This window comes from Sminthopsis crassicaudata, chromosome 1, assembly GCF_048593235.1.
Source record: "Sminthopsis crassicaudata isolate SCR6 chromosome 1, ASM4859323v1, whole genome shotgun sequence".
In the NCBI taxonomy this organism is placed as follows: Eukaryota; Metazoa; Chordata; class Mammalia; order Dasyuromorphia; family Dasyuridae; genus Sminthopsis; species Sminthopsis crassicaudata.
The window spans coordinates 715,860,080-715,876,834 of record NC_133617.1 but is presented as its reverse complement, the minus strand read 5'-3'; the positions used below and the strand labels follow the sequence as shown (position 1 = coordinate 715,876,834).

General features: G+C 32.9%; 1 pseudogene; it reads left to right on the top strand.

Annotated features, from left to right (window-relative positions):
* LOC141551405 (E3 ubiquitin-protein ligase TRIM15 pseudogene) overlaps positions 1-16,755 on the top strand; it is a 177,878-nt pseudogene that overhangs the window by 133,968 nt on the left and 27,155 nt on the right.

Here is a 16,755-nt window from a genome sequence, read left to right as displayed (position 1 = left end):
TATATATCCAGATATAGAAAATAGAAAAAAAATGAACAACTTTGTTTTCACTTTGTAGGTTAATCACTATGTATCAAAATAACTTTACTATGACTATGTTAAATTGTTTCTTTACTTCCCCTATGGAGAGTATAATAATTTTGATGTGCTCTCAGTTGAAGCTCTCTTAATTTGTAACTGTTTTCACTGCATTTTAATAACTGGTAGAAAGACAAAAGGTAGAAAAAACAGTGAAGGAACAGAGGAGAATTGTGCATTCCAGGGGAAGTTATCCTGGAGTGTTTCTATGGAACTAGTTTTGTAGAATACAATTGAAATCAGGTTGGCTGACGTCCTCATTACTTCAGTTTGAGTATTTCAGAGATTACAATAGAAAAAAGGGCTTGGCATATTTTGGATCAATCAATCAACCAGAAAGCATTTGGTAACTGTCTAATATGTGGCAGAAATTGTGCTAAGCACTGAAAATGCAAACGCAAAGTGTGGGAGCTCATGGACAACCCTACGCATGTTAGTGAACATAGGATAAGAGGAAAATGAGTGGGCAAGTACAGATAGAGTCTGGGAAAATTTATGTAGCCATGGTACAGTGGTGGAGGCTGAGAAGGTTTCTCTTTTGGTGTTTATTATGAGGAAAAGGAGAGATGTCTATGTATGCTCCCAAAGTTAAGGTTTTTGCTGTTTCCCAGCTGAAGTACAATTCTTACTTAAGTGGTGGGGGAAGTAAAAAATAATGAAAGCTATGATTAAATAGAGCAGAGAACTGTTTAATCCATGCTGACAGAGCTCATCCAACATTTAGGAACATGATATTGATCTACTAAATGTAACTTTCCCCTTTAATTATAATATTCAGACACACAGAATCAATATACAATATCTTATATATAGTATTATATTATATATATATATAATATGATTATTTATTTTTATATATCCATATAGTATTTTACAATGCTAATGTTTTATTTAATTACTTAGAAGGAGGACATATTACTAAAAATTGAATTTAAAAGATATTGTCCAACAGACAGTACCCTTTAAATTCAACATTTAATGATATTTCCTCTTTGCAAACACTTAAATTATATAAAATATTTTATTCATATATATGTGTATGAGTACGTACTATGTAAATATATATATATGTAAATATATATGTAAATATATATATATATATATATATATATATATATGTATACAATTTCCCAAAAGCATAGTATTCAAATAGCAAGAAAGTGGACAAGAATTTTCAAATACTACTTCAATAAATCACAAGTTTTGGAAGCTTCTAGAATTGTAGAATGCTTCCAGTATAGCCTTGGTGACAGAGCATGTTAAAAACCAGTCTAGCTAAACATATGAATTCAACTGTAGTTGAATTAGTGCTTCACTTAGCACTAATCCGTGTCTATGTCAAAAAAAAAAAAAAAAGTAAAACAAAGAAAATTACAAAATTTCCCATAGTTCTTCAACTCCCCATTAATATTTTTATGGGGATCATATCAGAGTAGTTTAGAAATAAAAAACTGCTAGGGATAGCATGGTTTCAGATCATCTAACAATATTAACTTATTTAATGATATTCATCAAATCCTCATATAACAGTTAAAGAGTGAATATTAGATGAATTTATTCATATCAATACTAATGTTCTTTCTATAAGTAAATAGAGGAGACAAAAGGAAATTATACTTATCAGTAAAGATAGTTCACAGGAAAAGGAATTTGTTGGCAAAATTGATTTTACTAGATTTTACTCTGTATTAAAAGGCAATAGCATAATTTCATGAGGAGTTGGTGATCTCATTTTGCAATACTCAAAATAAACTACTGCAAGAAGACCACAATTAAAAAAATCATAGCAATTTCATCCTAATTGGTTGCAGGAGGAAAGAAGTAGATATATATTATTACAAAAATCAGCATAACTTTTAGCTTAGTATTTTGGTGATTTAAATGCAAAAGCGAGAACAGGGGAGTATAGAAATTTTTTTTTTTTACAGAACTTGCTCACATATAAGAAACTGGAGAGTGTACTTTATTAAGGGATAATTAACAATCAAACTTGTACTTATCTACTTTGTGCAAATCACTGTGCTAAGTACTGAGGACACAAAAGCTAAAATATAGTCTTTTCCTTCAGGGAGCTTACTATCTAATGGGGAAGACAGTATGCAAACAAAAAATATACATAGATTTAGACCTACATATTTACATGATAAATAGGAAAGAGTTGGAATTAAGAAGGGCTTTGGAAAGCTTCATATAGAAGGGAGAATTTTTTGTTGGGACTTGAAATCAGGAGGGTCAATAACCAATAAGTGGAAGAAGAATGTCTTTCTTATAGAACAGTCATGAAGCCAGTGCTACTGGATTGAAGAGTACATGTCAGGGAGAAAAAAAATAAAATTGGTAGGCCATAAAGAGAGTTTGTGGTTATTATTTTGAATGTCAAACAAAGATTTTTTTTTTTAAACTCTGAAAGTGATAAGGAGAAGCAGTTGAGTTTATTGAGAAGGATGGTGATATTATCAGATTCCACTTTTAGGAAAATCCCTTTAGTGGCTGAATAGGGGTTGGATTTGAGTGGGGAGAATATTGAAGCAGGCAGAGCCACCAGCAGTCTATTACAATAAGTAAGGTGTGGGATGATTAGGGTCTCCACTAGAGTAGTGCCAATATCAGAGGAGAAAAGGGGGATATATTCAAAAGATTTTGCAAAGCTGAAATCGATAGGGTTCAGCAACAACATTGGGTGGGGTGAGAGATAATGAGGACTTGAAGATTGTCTGAGGGACTATTAATATGGCACCTACTATTATGTCTATGGCAAAAAAAAAAAAAAAAAAAGGATGTAGATGTAGGGGAGGAAGACAGAGAGAAAAATAGCAAGTTCTGATTTGAAATTTTATATATATATATATATATTAGAATGTTTATTTGTATTCCAGTTTAAAATGTATGTAAGATAGTTTGTAATTCAAGATTAGAGGTCAGAAGAGAGATGGAGGCAGGAAAGGTAGATCTGAAAATTTTCAGCATATATTGAAACTAAATATAGTGAGAAATAAATATCATAATTAAACATGTTTGAATGAAAGGATAAAATAAGCAATTAAGGAAACTCCAGACTGAATTATTTTAAGACAATCTGATACCAAGAAGAGGAAATTGATAAAAGAACAGGCATTAGAACATACTGTTGCCATTTGTAGTGGAACATAAGCTTATTACGCCAATTACCATCCTAAGGAGCTGAAACAAGCCTAGAATCCACTTTAGTTCACTAATATTTAAACATTCTGCTGAGCTATGAAAAATGTCAAGCTTGTTTATTATTTTCTCTTCAATTGTTAAGATTTATACATGTATTAAACAAGTGCCAGTGTTCTTGAAACTATAATAAAGGTTGCCTAGAGGAAGTTCCAAATGGAACAGTGATTTCTGATAGATCATCAGATACTTCATATGTTCCTCGCTGTCAATAACATGATGCCTATTGAGTTTAGGATGAGAATACTATAGAGATTCAGAAATGATTGTAATTTGAACTTAAAAGAGTTTGGTACTATCTATTCACTTAGGAAAAATGAAGTGAACAAATAAGAGGTGCTAAGAAGGCTATCCTACGTACCTGGGTGATCAATAGAGTTTATCCATCATTGATTTGTCTTGAATAAACCTTTTGAAAGAGCAATGTCATGATTGTAGAATTGAATGAGGGGAAAAATGAACTATCTTGTATTTTAAAAATTGACCATTTTAAATGACTTCATTATTTTTTTTCTTTGACAAAGACTAATGCTTTTACTCTCAGTGTTCTGTTCATGCCATATGCCTATGTACTCAATAGAATATTACAATCTCAAAAGAATTAAATTTTTGGGTCTGCTAAGGATAGCAGAGAAGGCAGAGGGTTTATTCTTAAATAAATAAAAATATCTATGATCATATCAAAGTGAAACTTCTCCTCACTTATATAGATTCTACCCACTTAGCAGAGATAACTCTTTTTTCTGTTCCTCTCTCTCTCTCTCTCTCTCTCTCTCTCTCTCTCTCTCTCTCTCTCTCTCTCTCTCTCTCTCTCTCTCTCTCTCTCTCTATATATATATATATATATATATATATATATATATATATATGTATATACCCCAGAGGGTCCACCTGATTTATTGAGGTGTTCTCCAGTTCCTTTGAAGTCATTACAGCATAGTAGCCAGATAATCCAGATCCATAAATCTCTTTATAGATAAACTACCATATTTCGCCACTATCCATTTACATAAAGGGATTGATAGATGGCATAGTGGATATTAGGTCTAAAATCAGGAAGTTTTATCTACCTGAGTTTAAATCTGGCTCCAGGCACATTTTAACCATATGACTATGAAAGTCTTTCCTTTAGTTTTGTTATTGCTGTTGTTCAGTCACTCAGTTGTGCCTAGCATTGCATGATCCCTTGGAATATAGCACTATAGACCCTTCTATTCTCTGGTATCCATTGAAGTCAATCCAATTTTACATTCATTTTTCCATGATATCTATTCATATCTTCCTCTTTCATCTTTTTTTTTTCATTTTGCCTTCAATTTTACCCAATATCAGAGTCTTTTCTAATGAATCCCATCTTCTAATTATGTGGCCAATATATTTAACTTTAGCTTCAGTATTCAGCCCTCCATTGCATAACATGAATTATTGTCCTTAATTATTGATTAATTTGACCTCCTTGCTATCCAAGAGACTCACTCTCAGTAGTCTTTTTCAGCACCACAATTTGAAAGCATTGATTATGAATTGTCTCAGTTTTTTTTTTTGGTAGTACATAATGTTTCAGCCATACATTGCCATAACTGACTATACAGATATTTTGAGGCAAGATGATATCTCTGCTTTTTGTGTGCTGTAGAGACTTACCATAGCTTTCTTTCCAAAGTATCAGCATCTTTTAATTTTATGTCTATTGTCACTGCCTACAGTGATTTTTGAGCCCAAAAATATAAAATGTGGCAATACTTCTATTTCTTATCTCTCCATTTGCCAGGAGGTAATGGGACCAATTGGCAAAATTTTACAGTTTTATTGATGCTCATCTTCAAGTCTGCTTTTACACTTCTCTCTGTCATCAAAAGGCTATGCTTTCAGAATAATATTGTTTGTGTATCTGTTATAATTGTTAATATTTTCCCCAAACAATCTTAATTCTGGCTTTTTATTCTAGTCTTGCATTCCTCATGATGTACTCTACATATATGTTAAATAAATAATGTGACAGTATGCAGCCTTTTTTTTTCAATCTTGAACAAATCACTTGCTCCATATTTGACTCTCACTGTTGTTTCTTGATCTGTATCTAGGTATCTCAGGAAACAATTGAGATGATCTGGTATTCCCATCTCTTTAAGGATTTGTCACATTTTATTCTGTTCCTATCAAAAAATTTAATATAGTCAGTAAAGCAGAAGTAGATGTTAGTTGGTTGTTTATTTATGGGGATTTTTTGTTTGTTTTCTTATTGCTGTTGCTGTTTTTTGTTTGTTTTGTTTGTTTTATTTTATTTTCTGAATTCCACAATCCAGCAGATGTTGACAATTTGATCTCTATTTCCTCTGCCTCTTTGAAAATGAGCCTGATCTGCTAATTCTCAGTTTATATGTTGCTGAAACCTAGCTTGCAGAATCTTAAACATAACTTTGCAGTGTGTGAATGGAGCTCAACTGTTTGATAATTGGAACATTCCTTGGCATTGGCCTTTTTTTACAACTGGGACATAGATGGATCTTTTCCAATACCATTGATATTGTTGTATTTTTCTAAATTTTCTGCCATATTGGGTATTTATTGATCTTGGGGAACCTCCATAGAATAGTTCATAGTGTTATTGAGCTACACAAGATCCTCTATTACACAAGGTAGTGATGGGAGTATGCCTCAATTTCCTTATCTGTTAAAAATGGGCTAGAAAAGGAAATGGCAAACCCCTCTAATATAAAGTACTGCCCCCCAAAATATTGATCACAAAAAATCATACATGACTGAAACAACTGAACCACAAAATTCTTTTCTGTAGTACTTCCTCAAGAATACTTATTTGCTATGTATTAGAAATAGTGATACACTACTATGAACTTCTTCATTATCCTCTAATATATACTTTGAGTTCAGAAATTTGAATGCTCCCTGTCTCAGTCATAGCACTACACTAGAAAAGTGTCAGTATGAATTCAAGAGGTCTACCAATTTTCTGAATATAAGTATATATTTTTCTTACTCTTGTTTTGTCTGAGCTAAATTAGTTGTCTATTTAAATATTTAAATATTATACAACTTCTTTTGGTAACTGTTGGAAAATTTCTCCATATATTAAGCTTAAATCTATGTCTATATATTACAAACCCTCTGAAAAATAAGAACCTTTCAAATACTTGAAACCAGACATCATATCTCTTCAATGTCTCCCTTTCTTTATAATAAATATCTCCATTCCTTTAATGTGTCCTTATTAAAGACCACAAAAGGGAATAGTGAATGTATTAACTCAAGGACAGAATCCTTTTTTTCACATAGGGTCCTGCCTTGTATATCCTCCAGTCAAAAATCAATGCTATTAATTATCACCTGACAGTGTCATAATCTTTACCATTTTTAGTTCTCCTCTCTACTTCTCCATACCTCTCCAAATTCCACCTCTTATTGAGACCCATTTCAAGTGGTACTTGTTTCATGAAATCTTGGTCAACCCTATGCAACCATGCTCTTTTATATTGCCATTAGTGTTTCATAGTATTGATGTGAACACACTTTGAAGCACCATGGAATAAATATATAATATATAAAAAACTTTATGAGAATCTACATATTAGGCTCAGATGAGAAAGAACTGTGTTCAATTTTTGCTTCTGCCATCAGCCTGGCCAAGTTAACCTCTCAGTACATCAAGCAATTTTCTAAATCTAAAAATTCAAAGTAAGTGGCAACTTATTTTGGGAGCTGCAATATCCTCACTGTTTATTATTGAAAGTATGTATGTTTAAATACAACAATAATAACCATAAGTAATAATGATGGTTAAATGCAATTATATTATTATCTAGTGGGGAGAAGAAGGAAAGGGAAGGAAATGGAAAGGATGAAAGGGGAAAGGATAGAGCCCAAAGAATCACAGAAGTACATATTTGGAAAAGACATAATAATCACTTGTATTTGATCAAGTTTTCCCTCTTCAAGTATGTAACAGGGTAATCCATCTTTGTTTCAATACTTGCAGTGAGGCAGAATTAATGAACACTTATCTATCTATCTATCTATCTGTCTATCTATCTATTTATTTATTTAGTTTATTCATAAGAAAATAAGGAAGAATGTTTTCATGTTTTCCCTTATGCCATTATAGTGAAAAACATAATGAAATTTTCCATGGAAACAAGCCTAATAAGACTCTCAGATGTATCATTTGAATTGACTACTAATACATATGATAAGATAAACATACATTAAGCATCTACTAAATTTGTTAGGCACAATGCTAAGCATTGGAAATACAAATAAGGAAAAAAAAAGAAAGACTCTACCTTATGGAAGTTAAAATCTATAAGGGAATCATGATGATAATGGTGGGATAGAAACCAAATAAAGAAAATAGTGGCAAATGAAGAGATGGTTGAAATTATGATTCTTATTAGGTATAATTTGGCAAAATGGAGAAACCTTTGGCTAAACATGTGGTATTTTTTCATTAGAAAAAGCTGCTGCCAATTTCTGCTGAAGGAGTCCATCAATTATGCACATGTGTCATTTAACAACTTATTGACTACAGGATAATAAAATAACCTATTAATGTTTTAAGCATTTCCCTTTATTTTAACAAAAGTAAATTATTTAGGCAATGTTAAAAATGTTTTATGCTTTGACTAATGAGTAGAGAAAATGTATACCATATCTTATTTTAATGGCTGTTTACCCTATTCTGTAGAAATCATACATTTTTTATTTCAGACTTAATCAACTATGCATACCATCCTTGATAATACTCTGTGTGACTTTAACACTTGATTCAGGCATTAAGGCACATTACTGGGCATATAACTGTTGCTTGACTTACATAACTTTTTTCCCCCTCTAGCAATAGCTAAATTTTTGCATATCAGCAGTGCTCATTTTTAAGTTCATCTTATTTTTATCATATAACTTCCTGTATTATTTTTCATCACTTTTCAGTGCCTTTAGCAATTTACTCAATAGTATACACCTGTGTATAAGTGACAACAATGGTAGGTTTACATGTTGTCATATATTGAACTACAGAAAAATAGAATTGTAATATGCTCAAAAAGGGTGAAGTTAATAGACAAGCTGGAGGAAGACAGGTAGACTAAAGCAATGTTGCCAGAACTAGAAAGTTATCCAACTATTTTAGAAAAAAATGGATTGTGAATAAGGTACTGACCTTTTTAATCCTTTCTCCCAGAAGACAATCAATGCAAAAAGAAAGATCTCAGAGAAAACACAATATTAATGTCATTTTATGGTAGTGAAAATCTGGAAACAAAAATCTTAAAAAAATTTTCATTGAATGGGGAATGGCTGAATGTGCTACATTGTATTAACATTATATATTATTATGACATGAGAAACAGTGATAAAGAATTCAGAGAATCTTGGAAAGGTTTATATGAACAAATTTAAAAGGAAGGAAGTTGATCTAAAACAATAAATGATATGGTCAATGATTACAATAACTTAAAACAAAACAAAAACAGCAGCTTTGAAAATAAAACACCCCAAGCATGACTATTTTAGTGGTCTAACTTGATCATAGAAAATAAATGAAAGAAAGAAATATTCCTCTTTGTAGAGAGGTGGAAGGGGAGACTACATAACGGGATGCAGCATAAAATATCAGACTGAATTGCTTTGTTGACTAATTTGTTTATCTATTTCCCCTTGTGTTTCAAAGGAATGTGGAATGGGGTAGATTCAGTATTGGCAAAATAGTGGTAATGGAAAAATGTAACAATAGCTTTTCCAATAAGCTAATATTCTATGAGCATTCATAGTATATGCAGCCAATTTAATCCTTACATAGAACTGGAAGTACATACAGACATTTTAAGGGGTTCAAGCATTCTAAACATATGGAGAAGAAAAACTTTTTTTGATTAGCTATGGAGTCAGAGCTAAAGTCCATTTAAAAGGCATTAGTAAACCAGGTTCTGGCATTTGAATAGTAGTTTCCCTGCTTGAGTTATATAATTGTGAGAAGACAATATAAGGGAAAAAAAAAAAAACCTCCAATTCTTCCTCATCAGAATAGAAAATATGACCCTACAATGAAAAGACTGAAAGCTTCTCTCATTAAAATTCTGCTTTATCAGAATGTAACCAGACAGAAAAAAGCTGGATAAAAAGCCATGTTCTATATGACATGCAACTATTGAATGCATTCCATTTCTCACTCTAGAGTGAAATAGGCTCATCTTTATATCTCATGAACCGATGACCATAATGAAGTGAAGCATCTATGTACATGGCAGAAAGGTTTGGACTCACTGTCCTGTTCTGGTACAAAAATAAAAGAAAAAAAAACAGAAAAAATACTGAAAATTTTAGAGGATGAATGATTTAAATAATTCAAGTTATTTCATCATTGATATGGTCTTTAAAATATTTCCAATGATCTTCTTTTTGAGTACTGTTCTTTTTCATTTGTTTAAACAATTGAAAACCATTTCATTCATATATCCTTTTTTAAAAGTTTGGAATTTTTTTGTTGTCTAACCAAAAAAAAATTCTGATACTCAGAATCATAATTTTTTTAAACCATTTATGCCATCTTCTACATATTCTCTCCACTCTCAAGTCAAATTAAGTTCAAACCAGGGATATACATTCTAGAGTACTTTTCTTCATATTTTCTTCCATGAATATTATTGCTCGGTAAGAAATGACCAGCAGGAGGAATATAGAGAGGCCTGGAGAGACTTAAATCAACTGTTGCTGAGTGAAATGAGCAGAACCAGAAGATCACTGTACACTTCAACAACAATACTGTATGAGGATGTATTCTGATGGAAGTGGAAATCTTCAACATAAAGAAGATCCAACTCACTTCCAGTTGATCAATGATGGACAGAGGTAGCTACACCCAGAGAAGAAACACTGGGAGGGGAATGAAAATTGTTAGCACTAATATCTGTCTGCCCAGGTTGCATGTACCTTCGGATTCTAATGTTTATTGTGCAACAAGAAAATGATATTCGCACACATGTATTGTACCTAGACTATATTGTAACACATGTAAAATGTATGGTATTGCCTGTCGTCGGGGGGAGGGAATAGAGGGAGGGGGGGTAATTTGGAAAAATGAATACAAGGGATAATTTTATAAAAAAAAAAAAATATATATATATATATATATAATAAAAAAAAATCATATTTTCTTCCATGCTTGAAATTCTCCTCAATCTCTCCATATAAGTTTCTTCCTTGTTAAGAATAAGGAATTTTATTTAGACATAAGATCAAATAATTCTTTGAATATACTCTGCCACATTCACTAAGCTACTCCAATTTTCCTTATAAGGATAAAGACTAATTGAAAAAATAAAATCAAAACAAATTATAGACATAGGCAAAGGGGAACTTGTTCTACCCTTGAAAATCCATCTGATTGCCTAATATTTAAAGATGACTCGTTATTTGTAATAGTTTATTTTTATTTTTTTATTTTTTGCCAAAACAATTAGGATTAAGAGACTTTCCCATGGTCACAAAGCTAGGAACTGTTAACCACCTGAGGCCAGATTTGAGCTCAAGTTCTCCTGACTTCAGGACTTGTGCTCTATGCATAGCATCACTTAGCTGCCTCTAAAGAGGAAAACTAAAAGATGAGAATTGAGCTTGTTTACTGAAATATTCAAGGAACAAGAGTCTGCATTCTGATTCCCTTACATATCCCTCTTCCTTAACAATGCTTATGGTCAGGAATTTTCTTCTTATTGATTTTCCGTATTCTAGATAGCTGAAAGTATAGCGGGAAAATGAAAGTGCTAAGCGAAATCCATATGAAAAGTATTCCCCCTCCATTTAGCAATACATAAATACATATATATGTGTGTATATATATATATATATATATATATATACATATATATATATATATATGTATATCTAGATATCTAGATATAGATATTCTACCTAAAAGGGCAAAAATGAGATGAAAGTAAGAAACTGTTAGATATTAATCAAAAGGAGATATGCAAGAAGTCCCAATGAAGGTTGATTACAATTTCATTCCACATTTGGTGGGGGGAGATATATCTTGCTCTTTTTCTTACTTTCCCTTTTTGGTATTCATGAAATATATTCTAGAAACCTGCTTATGATATTTCAAAAACACTACAGCAGGGAAAACACCTTTGGGGAAAAAAAGAGAGTAGCTTTGAATAACAACAAAAAGGATGAAATTCTTCAATGGATGGATCAGAGGTCACTAAAAACCACAAGAAAATGATAGGTCTAAAGAAGAAAAGAAAAAAAAAAATCAGTTTGAATTTATGGTTCAGGTTTGCCTCAAGAGAATTATTAGCCCCACATGTTTATGACTTTAAAACTAGTTTTGTCAGAAGCTTTTACTAACTTGAGCTGCAAAATTTAGGTTTTCATTGAATAGCTTATTGAAACATTAAAAAAATAAGTGAGGAAAAAAAAAGTTCTACCTGAAATAATGCACTCTTTGTCTCTATCTCTGGTTATTCCTCTGTGTCTGTTTGTTTATGTTTCTCTGTGTGTTTCTGTCTCATTCTCTCTTCTCTTCTCTGCCCTTTCTTTCTGTTTCTTTCCTATCTTTCACTTCCATTACTGTCTCTCTGTTTCTGTCTCTTTCTACGTTGTCTTTATACCTCTGTGTTTCACTGTTTCTCAGCCTCCTTCTCTCTCTGTCTTCCTCTGTGTCTTTTCTTTTATGATCTTTTTTCCCTGCTTTTCATCATCTTTCTTCTTTTTCTCTGCCTATCCATTTTTCTATGTCTGCATATGTGTATTCTGTCTTTCTTTTCCCATCTTTTTATTTCTCTGATTCTTTTTCTATCTCTATTTCTTTGTTTCTTTCCATCTAAATCTTTAAATTTATATCCATTACAGAAGGTAAATCTTTAACTGTGGCCTGAAATTAGTTTATTTTATAAGATATATCCACACATATTTAGAAATATGGATATATGCCTACATAGGCATCAATATATAAAAAAAAAATTCTTTAACTACCTAAATTAATAGGTTGTTTGATTCTACCCTTCCATTGTGACCAGAATAGCAACATAAAGAGAAAATTGGGGTGGAGCCAAGATGGCGGAGAAGATACACACCAATTTGTAAGCTCCCTTCTTCCATCATTACCAATTAGTTAAATCAGCCTCAAAAATAATGCTGGACTGATAAAAACCACAAGGATTAGAAGCACAACTTACCAGCTGAAGAGAATCTTGAATTTCAACAGAAAAGGTCCGTTTCAAGGGGAAGAAAAAAAAAAAAAAGCCAGCACAGACAAAGTTAGGTGCATCAGATCGGGCTGGGGAGAACTCTGGGATCAGAGAAGCCACTGAGATAGAGGAATCTGGCAGAGGCTGGTAGCTCTTCTCTGCTTATAAAACATCAGTTCAGAAGAGAAATCAAGCCACTTTAAAATATAAAGCCAGATCCTTAATCCACCCCAATCCAGAAGTGACCTAATAGATCTCTGCACTGCTGTGAAGCCACCTTCTGCTGCCTGGGGCTTCTCCTTGGGGTAATTAAGAACCTGAACAGCTAGGACACAGCCTGAGGCAACATTTAATCCACAGAGTGCTGGGCTCAGTTTGAGGCAGTGGAACTCTAGCAGCCCCGGAATTCCCAGAGAAGCAGAACTCCCAGAGAAGCTGAACCTTTGAAATAGGGACTGCAGTTTCCAGGCAGACACTTCCAATTGCAGCGCAGGGGCTTTTTGCATCAGGTGCTGATATCCATGCCCTACAGGACACATTGGCTGGGGTTAGTGACTTCACTGTTCAGCCTTAAACCTCAGGGCAGTTGCTAGGCCAAACAGTGGGGTCCTTCACTGGGCACCCCTCACAGTGCACTGTGCTAACTACCTCTGAGGCATTTCCGAGGAGGAGGGAAGGGGACTCTCTCCCAGAGCTCTCTCTTAACTCAGGCACAGAAACTACTGCATCCATCCAGTCTGGGAGGAAGCAAGTAAATAAATAAATAAATAAACTTCTTACCCCAAGGGCAGACCCCAACAGATTTTTAACAATGAGTAAGAAGCTGAAGAGAATGATTGATACCTTCTACACAGAGAAAGAGCAGGTATCCAACCCTGAGGAAGTTAACAGCAGAGGGTCAGCAGATAACAGCCTAAAGGGGAACGATACCTGCCTCCCATTGCATAAGTATCTCCTAGAGGAAACGATAAAAAAGTTAAGAGAGTTTGAAGAAAAATGGGGAAAGGAAAGAGAAGCTATGATGGAGAATAACAACGTCCTAAAATTTGAGTTGGAAAAAATAAAGAATTCACAAGAGGTGCAGGGAAACAAAATTTGTGAATTAGAAAAGGTTAAAAACCACAGGAAAGTAGGATTTCTGCATTGGAAAAAGAAAATAACACTCTAAAAAAATAGGGAAATGGAATAAATTCAATAGAACAAAATAATTAATTTAAAAACTCAATTGGGCATATACAAAAAGAACTAAAAAATGTGAATGAAACAAATAACTCCTTAAAAATCAGGATGGAACAAATAGAAATGAATGATTCATTGAGAACCCAAGAATCAGTTAAACCAAAAAATAAATAAATAAATAAAAGCTTGAGAATAACGTCAAATACTTACTGGGAAAATCTATAGACCTGAAAAATAGATCTAGGAGAGATAATCTGAGGATCATTGGACTTCCAGAAAACTATGACCAAAAAAAGAGCCTAGATTCTATTTTACAGGAAATCACCAAAGAGAACTGTCCAGAGATAATAGAAACAGAAGGGAAAATAGGTGTTGAAAGAATTCATCAAACACCTTCTGAAAAAGACCCTAAAAAAAGAACTCTACAGAACATTGTGGCTAAGCTGCAGATCTACCAAACAAAGGAAAAAATATTGCAAGCAGCTAGAAAAAAAAATTCAAATATCAAGGTACCACAATATGGGTCACGCAAGATCTGGCTGCTTCCACATTAAAAGATCGAAGGGCCAGGAACCTGATATTCCATAAGGCAAAAGATCAAGGACTGCAATCAAGAATAAACTACCTAGCTAAGTTTAGCATTTTCTTCCATGGAAGAAGATGGTCATTTAATGAAACAGAGGAATTCCATTTGCTTCTAAGAAAAAAATGAGACTTAAACAGAAAATTTGATCTACATCTACAAGACTGAAAAGAAGCAGAAAAAGGTAAAAAGAACTCTTGAGAACTATATCTCTGTTGTGGATATACAGAAAGTCCGCATGGATAATTTGATTTTATTGATATAAAAAAAAAAGGGGGGGGGGAGTACTAAAGGGAAGGAGGTCATTTCAGAAAAAGGGGAAGGAATGATAAAAAGAGGGAAACTACCTCCCATGAAGAAGTATAGAAAATCTACCACATCTGAGGGAATTTAGAGAGGGGGAGAAACATTGTGTGACTCTTACTCTCATCAGAGTAGGCTCAAAGAGTAAATAATTGACATAGTTGTTTTTCAGAGAATTCTCTCTCACCTCATTAGAAGGGGGGAGAGGAAAAGGGAAAAAGAAAATGGGAATAAGGGAAGGGTAAAAGAAAAGGGAAGGGACTTAAAAGGAGGGGGGAGGGATACTAAAAAGGGAGGGCTGTGCGTCACAAGTGGGGATTATAAATTAAATATTGGGGAAGGGGTTCAGGGGAGTTAAGGGAAAAAAGCATAATCCGGGGATAATATGATGGCAGAATTAGTAATTTTAACTGTAAATGTGAATGGGATGAACTTTCCCATCAAACAAAGACAGATAGCAGACTGGATCAAAAGTCAGAACCCTACAATATGTTGTTTACAGGAAACACACTTAAAACAGGGAGATACATACAAAGTAAAGGTAAAAGGTTGGAGCAGAATCTATTATGCTTCAGGTAAAGCCAAAAAAGCAGTGGTTGCCATCCTTATCTAAGATCAAGCAAAAGCAGAAATTGATCTAATTAAAAGAAATAAGGAAGGAAATGATATCCTGCTAAAAGGTAGCATAAACAATGAAGCCATATCAATACTAAACATATATGCACCAAGTAGTATAGCATCTAACTTTCTAAAGGAAAAGTTAAGAGAGTTGCAAGAAGAAATAGACAGTAAAATTATAATAGAGGGAGATCTCAACCTTGCATTCTCAGATTTAGATAAATCAAACCACAAAACAAATAAGAAAGAAATTTTAAAAAGTAAATAGAACATTAGAAAAACTAGGTATGATAGACCTTTGGAGAAAACTGAATGGCGATAGAAAGGAATATACTTTCTTCTCAGCAGTTCATGGATCCTATAAAAAAATTGACCATTTATTAGGACCTAAAGATTTCAAAATTAAATGTAGGAAGGCATAAATAATAAATGCCTTCTTCTCAGATCACAATGCAATAAAAGCTACATTCAGTAAGAAGTTAGAAGTAAATAGACCAAAAAGTAATTGGAAAATGAATAATCTCATTTTAAAGAATGACTGGGTGAAACAGCAAATTATAGAAACAATTAATAATTTCACCCAAGATAATGACAATGATGAGATATCATACTAAAATCTGTGGGATGCAGCTAAAGAGGTAATAAGGGGAAATGTTATATCTTTAGAGGATTATTTGAACAAAATAGAGAAAGAAAAGATTAACGAATTGGGCCTGCAACTTAAAAAGCTAGAAAAAGACCAATTTAAAAAACCCCACCAAAAATCAAACTTGAAATACAAAAACTAAAAGGAGAAATCAATAATATTTAAAGTAAAAAAAAAAAAAAACTATTGAATTAATAAATAAAATCAAGAGTTGGTTTTATGAAAAAGCCAATAAAATAGATAACATTTGGTAAATCTGATCAGAAAAAGGAAAGAGGAAAATCAAATTGTTAGTCTTACAAATGAAAAGGGGGATCTTTCCACCAATGAAGAGGAAATTAGAGAAATAATAAGGAGTTACTTTGCCCAACTTTATGCCAATAAATTTGATAACTTAAGTGAAATTGATGATGACCTCCAAAAATATAGGATTCCTAGATTAACAGAGTAAAACTATAATAGTGGGAGATCTCAACCTTGCACTCTCAGATTTAGACAAATCAAACCACAAAACAAATAAGAAATAGTCCCATTTCACAAAAAGAAATAGAACAAGATATTAATCAACTCCCCAGGAAAAAATGCCCAGGACCAGATGGATTTACATGTGAATTCTACCAAACATTTAAAGAACAATTAGTCCCAATGTTATGTAAACTATTTGAAAAAATAGGGGATGAAGGAGTCCTACCAAACTCCTTTTATAACACAGACACTGTGCTGATACCTAGACCAGGTAGGTTGAAAACTGAGACAGAAAAGTATATACCAATTTCCTTAATGGATATTGATGCTACAATCTTATATAAGATATTAGCAAAAAGACTTCAGAAAATCATCCCCAGGATAATACACTATGATCAAGTAGGATACCAGGAATGCAGGGCTGGTTTAATATTAGGAAAACTATTAGTATAATTGACCATATTAATAATCAAATTAAT